This window comes from Xenopus tropicalis, chromosome 2 (assembly GCF_000004195.4).
Source record: "Xenopus tropicalis strain Nigerian chromosome 2, UCB_Xtro_10.0, whole genome shotgun sequence".
NCBI lineage: Eukaryota > Metazoa > Chordata > Amphibia > Anura > Pipidae > Xenopus > Xenopus tropicalis.
Window position 1 is genome coordinate 115397283 of NC_030678.2, and position 8570 is coordinate 115405852.

An 8570-nucleotide genomic window follows, 5' to 3' on the forward strand; every position below is an offset into this window, starting at 1 on the left:
ACTTTTGATGGAACAGTTTGACCTTAGAAAGAATGTCATTTCCAAATTATTTTGCAATAATATTGGTTTAGAAGTGATAGTTGTGTGACTGGTGTGAATGTAAATCGTGTGTGTGTGGCGCTTTTACACGTATTTTTCCGCCCTAATACACTAGCCCTTTGATAGGAGCCTGCCAGTAGTATACAAATCGCTCATGTGAGGAAAAATGTTAACTGACTTGATAAATATTGATATACTATTTGCAATTTAAACGATTCAATAATTTATTGGCAAGTTTTTCGACCTTCACTGCTGTTGAATATGGTTAATTAGTTGATTTTTCCAAATGGGGAGTGTTGTGCCTATATTCTTGGGGGTTAAGAAAATCTAAGAACATCCAAACAGCAGCCCTATTTTTGAACTACAACTCCCAGAATTCCCAATGGTACAAATATGTGTGCATTTTTGGTATACTGGAAAATAATATAACAACTGCATTCATAGTTGTGTGTGCTTGTTTGCATGTGTAAATGTTCAGGGCTCCTGGGTCACCTTTACTGAAGGGACAGGCAGGGTTTCTTTATTCTTCCCTTCCCTTTTTTAAACCCACTTTAGTCCTGTAACACAAGGTCAAAAATGCTGTTACTTTTTGCCTTAACACAAGTGCCCAGATTCATTAAAAGTCCATTTTCCCTTTTTAAAGGTGTAATTAAGAATACAGATATATACACAAGACAAATGAGCAGTTTTTAATGGTGTTATATTTTCAGTGCTAATAACCCATTCATTGGATCAGATTCACTAGGGTGACTGCTCATTTAGCACTTAAAATTATGAGTTGTTATCTCTGGTATAATAATGCCCAATTCACTAGGAGAGGAAATGACCTCTAAAATGATCTCTAGAAGAATATTATCACTTATGCTTAGTGAGATTAACAACTAAAACTAACAGCAGACACAACACTCTTTAGTGAACCCTATAATACAATACATACTATTCAACGCCACTGCAGCTCTATGTATGTATGTATGTATGTAAGTATGTATGTATGTGTACAAACCTGATCTGTGCTTCTGATAAAAATAAACTAGTGATTAATAAAAAAAAAAAAAAAAAAATGTATGTATGTTATGGTGACCAGATCACTTTAAAATTCAGGTACAGCTAAAACAAATCCAGCTAGAAAATCAGTAAAATAAACTGATTGCAGTTTATTTTAAATGCAATCAGTGCTGCCCTGCACCATGTATTTATTAGACATGCCCCTGAATTTTCAAGTGATCTGGTTACCCTAGTCACAGTGTGTATGTATGTGTGTAATAAATCTTCTTTTTTGCAGGTCTGGCTTAGTTTTGGTGTTAATATCACCTAAATATCCAAAGGAGCACTTGCCTATTAGGCACAGTGTGCAAAGAGCAATTTTTTAGACTCAAATTGCCATGTTTTTGTTGACCACAATGCAGCATTCTTCCAAGAATTTCAGGTTAACTATGGAAGTGCAGGGCGTTGTGGCTTCCACAAATGTCTAATGCATCTACCCGCAGCTAATATTACATCATTTATATCCTTAGCCTCAATATGCGCACTTGCACACAATTCATTAGAATAGACTGGGCAGGCACATTGGTGCATAGTGCAGATATACAGGGCAGGGAACTTGTTTAGATGTAATTACCTGTAATTGATGTAAATGCAACATTTACATCAATGATCCCCAACCAATGGCTTGGGAGCAACATGTTACTCACCACCACCTTTGATGTTGCTCCAAGTGGCCTTAAAGTAAGAGTCATCTTTTTAATTTCTGGTTCACATAAGTAGTAGACATAGGTACTTGCAGTTCTTAAAACTGCAACTTCTTTCATTCACATGACATATTTTGGGCGTAGCCCTTTCTCAAGTGTTCATAATTCTTAATTTTGGCTTAGGGGCAAGTTTGGAAGCACAGAGATACAGTTTTACTCCAAGCAGAGCCTCCCGAATAGCCAATCACAGTTCTTATTTGGCATTCCCAAAGAACCTTTTTCATACTTGTGTGGCTCCCCAACACCTTTTACATCTGAGTGTGGCTCACAAGTAAAACGTTAAACGTAAACAAGCAGTAATGTTTGCTTAAAAATATGGACCATTGTTTTAAGGTGCCCAACATTGCCAATATTGTCATATGAAACATATGATATTTGGCGCGTGTATGGTGGGTTGACAAGATGACTGATATTGGCAAAACCATTGGATATCAGTCGTCTTGTTTATCGGGCAGGATGGAAAGAATATCTGCAGTAAGTTAATGCTATATCATCACGTAGGGGTAGAATTCTTTTGTTTCTACCTGCATATCTGACAATTCAGCTCTCAATGTTAGTGGAGTGAACAAATTATCCAATGGTCGCAGGAAAGACCATTATTGTAACGTGTAGCACCTTTAGGGTGAAGGCACACAGAAAAACTTAATAGCAGCTACTTCTCATGACTACTAAATGCCAGAAAAGCATTGGGCTGAAGCAGTGAGGGGGCCAAGATAAAGGTTTTTTGGCTGAAATTAGGACTGTATCTTCCTCCAATGCTGCCCTAGGCACTTGACTAATAGGTCTACCCCCTCTTTGGTATGTGCTGATTGCTAGCAGGTGAGATACCCCCTCTTCTCCCAGTTTTTAGCAGTAGACAGGAGATTTTTTTTAGGGTTTATCTTTTGTATATAAACCTATCTGAAATCTATTAATTTTGTTCACCAAGAAAAGTGGATCTCCTTTCATGCTCCATTGACAGGCCCAGCGTCCACCTGTGTGAAGCTACACGGAGCAAATATTGGTGCAAAAACTCATAATTTTGGGTTTCCATACCAATATATTTGTTCTGTGTAGCTCCATACGGGGTGACACTGGGCCTGTCAATGCAGATACAGGAGTAAGCACATGAATGTGGATTGACTTTCCTCCATCTGTGTACAAAACGCAGGTGGAGGAAAGCAGACAATCTGCTACTGGTAGGTGTGCCCTGCCCTCAGTACAAATGAAGTCAAGCCTTAGGGCTCTGGCACACGGGGAGATTAGTCGCCCGTGACAAATCTCCCTTGTCACGGGTGACTAATCACCCCGAAAATACCATCCCACCGGCGAAAATGTAAGTCGCCAGTGGGATGGCACATGCTGCGTAGGATTTCGGCAATGGTTATGGCAATTAAAGATGAGGGTTGGGGGAGAACACCTTTTTGCTAACTTTGATATCTTTTGAGGTATGCCTGAAAAGCTAAAAGCATAATTTAACTATATCTGTAGCCTTTAAATGAGCTTTAAAGTGAGTTAATGACCAAATGTTTCATCTCCAAGATTGGAGCAAAAAACAGCTAATGGTAAGTAGAGGAATAATATCTTTGTTGGAAGTTCTTAAGAGATAATAACACATGAAAGGTTTGGTGAACTGGAACTTAGTATGCCAGAGGTAATTTTTTAATGTATAATTGTTACATTTCTTTGTGTTTATTTTATATATAAAATTAACTATTAAAGAAGACAATTTTTATTAGATCATATTTCCAGTGAGAAGAAATGGGTACAACATAGCATGATGCATTAAGGGTAGCCTAACTATGGAATATTGGCAAATGAAGACATTTTGTCTTGGTGAATTGGTAAGTGGGAAGTGTGAAGTGATGGATTTCCAGCAAATTATTATCTAGGGGAAATATTGTAAGGTTCTAAAGGAGGGGGATGATTATCAATGCTGTCTATTGAATAAGACCCTTTGACAGAAACCATTTAATGAATCCTTACTGAATCAGTAGCTATTTTGTCCTTTTTTAGAAATTGTAATATTAGGTTTTAAAGGTGAAATGTTGGATATTCATTGGATGGAAGAAGCATCACTACCAGACACATCTAATGTGCAAACACACGGTACAGAATTTATGAAACGAGTGAAAATGGAACAAAGCACCATAAATCCCCTTCTGGCCTTTCCTTAGTTCAAGCCACCCAATAATTATTGTTTTTGATATAGTTACATGTAATTCTTTATGGGGGGACAATAGGGGGTAGTGCTGCTAAATTTTTGATTCAGGGGCCACATCATACAACTTTTACAGAATCCCATTTGTACAGCACCCAGCTACTGTGGAACACTCCTACTCACACAATGGAGACACACATATATTCATTATCATTAAGTCTTAAGGTGGCCATACACCTACGGGTGGGTGATATCGGGCTAATTCTGTTGTTTGGCCAAACGATCGAATTAAAACGGCGGGTATAGGCCCTGTTGGAGACTGCATTGACGAGCCGATGCGGTCCCTGATCGAGATCTGCCCAATTTCAGTCGGGCAGGCCAGTCATTCAAGCCCTTACACAGGCAGATAAGCTGCCAAATTGGTCTAAAGGACTGATATCAGCTAGAATCGGCCTGTGTATGGCCACCTTTAGGCATTATCATTAATGCCTTAATGATAATGTTGACTTGCCGACTTCTCTAGTTAAAGTCTCTGAAACAGAAAAAGGCAACCATTAGTATTTCAACCAGGATGTCTGAAAATTCTGGTAGTTGTAGTTCTGCAATAGCTGGAATGCTGATTTTGGATCAGTGCTCCTCTTAGTACAACTGAGCCATGTTTTTTCCATCCATACAAGTAACTAGTTGGAATGTGTAGGAACAGACTGGCTGGCAGGGACACAGGGCTAGCCTTAACTTGAGGTTTCATATCTGAAGGGCCTATTTATTATGCTGTGTAAAACGAAATTCAGCAAAAAAACGGCGTAAAAAGCTGTGTAAAATAAATGGTGAATTTTGCCATCCGAACACCAGATTTTTTGCCGTTATTTTATGTAAATTTTGGTGGAGATAAAAACATAAACATAACTTCTTATGTGGCCAAGCCTGGTAATGTGTGGCGAATTTCATCACAGTTTTTTACACAGCAAAATAAATAGGCCCCTAAGTGTCATGGGCTACTAAAGGTGGTGGCACCTGCATAAGAACTTCACCAAAACATCATTTAACAATTTATAAAAGTTAATTTTTCCCACAGTTGCCCACATGCAGCAGTCCTATGCTTAGAGCCAATCATGCGTCTGCTTTCATTAGATCAAGGAAATAGCTGGTTGCTATGGGTTACTGTACTGATGCTAAATGGTATTAATGAACTGTGCCCTGTATTGCCAAGTGCTGCAAGGCTACTGTATAGTCTTGTAATTGCTTCTTTCAAAAGCTGGGCAATAAGGAACCCACTGGCAGCTTAGGGATCACCCTTTGGTAAGGTCAATTCCCATTGCAACGCAGTTGAACTGGAATAAAACATATATTTGCCTGTGTAGGGGGGGGTTGTTATAATGATCCGTTTCTATTGAGTCTTTCATGTCGTACAAGCCACTGTGTCCGTTATCCAGAGGCTACATTTCTGTTGTGCAATAAGGCAAATGCGATGCCTGTGACTAGTTTGAGAAAGGTCACCTACTAGTCAGGTGCGACACCTGCAGAGACAATGGTCTCGTCCGTACAGCTCACAGCATTCTTCTGCTGAAGGACTTCCCGGCTGTAAGGCGTACGGTTCATGTTTTGCCAAATAACTTGTAGAGTCGAGACGCCACAGTTCTCATTGGGTTAGGGTTATATGTACTTTCTCAAAAATGGAGCAGAAAAGCAGATTTATTAGTGGTGTATTGTAGTGCGCAGGACAGGGGCTGGATGTGCGCACAAAATGATGAAAAATAATAAGTATGCAAAATAATAGGCGCTCTACAGACTAAAACATTTCTCCCCAAAACTGCTTGGATTTTCTTAATTCAGCCAAAATCCAAAGAGCTTTTGATCAGATACCTCTCAAGCTCATGTTGGCCCCTCGAAACAGAAACCCAATGAGTAGCAAATAAGGATACTGCAAGCAGCACCCCCACATTAGGCCCCTGAGCCCCTAGTCAGGGCTGTGCATGCTGTGTCGCATTGCGTGGCCCCCAGCAGCCCATACACTTCTCAATATAACTATAGGCAGGGCTTTTTTTAAATGTTTTTTTTTTAATATAGAATATAGATTACATCCCGCAATCAACCAACCAAAGATCAGGCTAGAGAACACTTTAATGGGCAGGGACGGTCATACCAGGGAACCTAGACTATTTACTAATAAGAATGCTAAATTGCAACAGTGTGGCTGCCTGTAGTAGCCAATCAGCAGTTAGCTTTAATCAGTCTGCTGCTAAGTTAAGAAGTAAAAGGAAGCCGTGTACTGGCTGCTCTGTCTGCCTGACTCCATTACTGCAACTACCAGTTGTTTGTTACAATTCCTTACATGCAAGTACTAGTTATCTGTTAGAACTTGCTAGGTAGTTAGGGAGTTATCTGTTAAATATTACTACATGCAACTACTAGTTATCTTAGAAGCTACTTGCCAAGCATTCTTAGATTCCTAATATAGTTACTCTTATACTTGCTAGTTATCATCCTATGTAAATTATATGGTAAACTAACATTATATAAATGCAGCATGTGTTTTTGCCTTTCCTAAATACAAACACCAGTTATATATTATGCGAGCACAGCTATTTGTATCCCGCACATTCTACGTAAATAGGTTGAAATTAGACCTCCAAATAGTTGCATGTCTAATACGTGTCCTACATCTTTCAGTAAAAGTGTTATTTTAATACAACATCCAATACTATTCTATTTCAGATTTTCATAAACTAAAATATTATTTTTATGCCAGAATTACCAGAAATTCAAGTATCTCTTTTATGTTAGACATAATTACAGGTGAAGAAAAATGAATGTATTTTTGACGTTGTATGTTATATTCCCTACATACAAATACTAATTATACTTACAACTATATTAGCTACGTGTTACACTGATTTATAAACAAATATACATATTTAAATTAAAGTTCTTGTTATTTTTTCCTGCGACTGTTGGGGATTTTCACATTTTGTGTATATTACTCTATAATAATATAAATTTACAGCTTAAACAGAAAGTCCAAAGGAAAGGCCTGCCCATTAACATTAACCTGGTACCATCCAGTAAATCCTTTTACCCAAATAGCCCTGTGACTTCCTCGCTAGTGTGAATCAGAAAATACAACATAAACATAGCTTTTGATCCTTGTTATTTCTCTACAGCTTCTGGCTGGGGAATCCCTTGAAGAATAGTGGAGATCACAATGTATAAAAGGACCTGCTTTCACAGGGAGCTGCTCCCAGCCAGGGTTCACCTTGGGGAGTGACTGTATCCCATGAACTTTCTAAAGCTTCTCCTTCCCCTGGTCTGGTGAATCGTACGGGAAAGTGTCTGACTGAATGAAACAGATCAATTAATGGATTGACGACACAATCGTCTATTCCCAACCTGCATTTTCACTAGGAAGAGACGTGGGGAACGATATTGCAGGGTTGGTAATAGATCCGATTCAAGCTTTATATAGAAATGGGGTGAGATACATGAGTGATTTGATTTACAGGCCACTGATAAAGCCACCAAGTCACTTCCCACCAAATAAATCGCGTTTGCTGTTTATAAGTACACAATTTTATATTCATATACAAGAATCTTAATATAATAATTTGAGGTAAACACAACCGTTATTAAATTATCTTTCCTTCAGAGGATGATATTGTTGTCATTTATTTGCCTTTCACAGGCAAATGACACATTGATGACATTAAGCCAAAATATGGGGAGTAAAAAAAAACAAACAAACAAGGGGTTACAGTTTTTTCTGATACACGTCCTGATACAAGTGAGCTGTCCCATCAACATGTATATCAATACTGCCTCATTCATTATTAATATGAGAAATGTAAAAGTGACTGGCTAAATAAATCATTGACTCCTGGACAGTCTCTCGGTCTCCCTGGGAAATAGGGACAGCAACAAATTGTACACTACAAGACTGTTGATATAGTTTGTAGCAGGGAAGTAACCACACACACTGCTACGGAAAGAATTGCGTCTTGTTCTCCAGCAGGCGATTGCACTCGCACAGCACATGGTGGACCTAATTATACCATCTGATTAAATAATGATTATGGAGATGAAACCGTGTTACATCACGGAAATACACACTAGCTTGGAACAAGTGAGAGCAGAACCAACTGCTACACGCAGGACTGCGACATTCTTCCTTCTTTATTAGGAGGAAAAGAGCTCAGGAACAACAATAGAGAAATACCAGATAACAATAATAATAGAGATCTCTCTTATTAATCCTCCGAGCTGAATTGCTAGTGGATTGGCTATAGTTTCGGTGTTTACCTAATCAACGCTATCAATGCACAAAAAGCTTTCAAATTTATATAAATAATATGCAATTATCAGTGCAATGTGTGCAAAAACAAGTGAATTCATTTACAGTATCTGTCTAGCATACTCCTATTCCTCTTATACCTCACCACAACAATCAGCCAGATGAATATTAGAGAATGAGCTGCCTCTTCCCTTTCCGTGTCTCCCAGACATTCCATCCCTGTAAATATGTGCGCTGGTCACTATCGGTTCCCCCCCAAGAAACATATGCATCGCCCTACATGACTCACGCACCGTTCCAAAGCAAAGCACACAAGACAGTCACTGAGACCCCCAGTTACTCACAGCGTTGCTCAGAC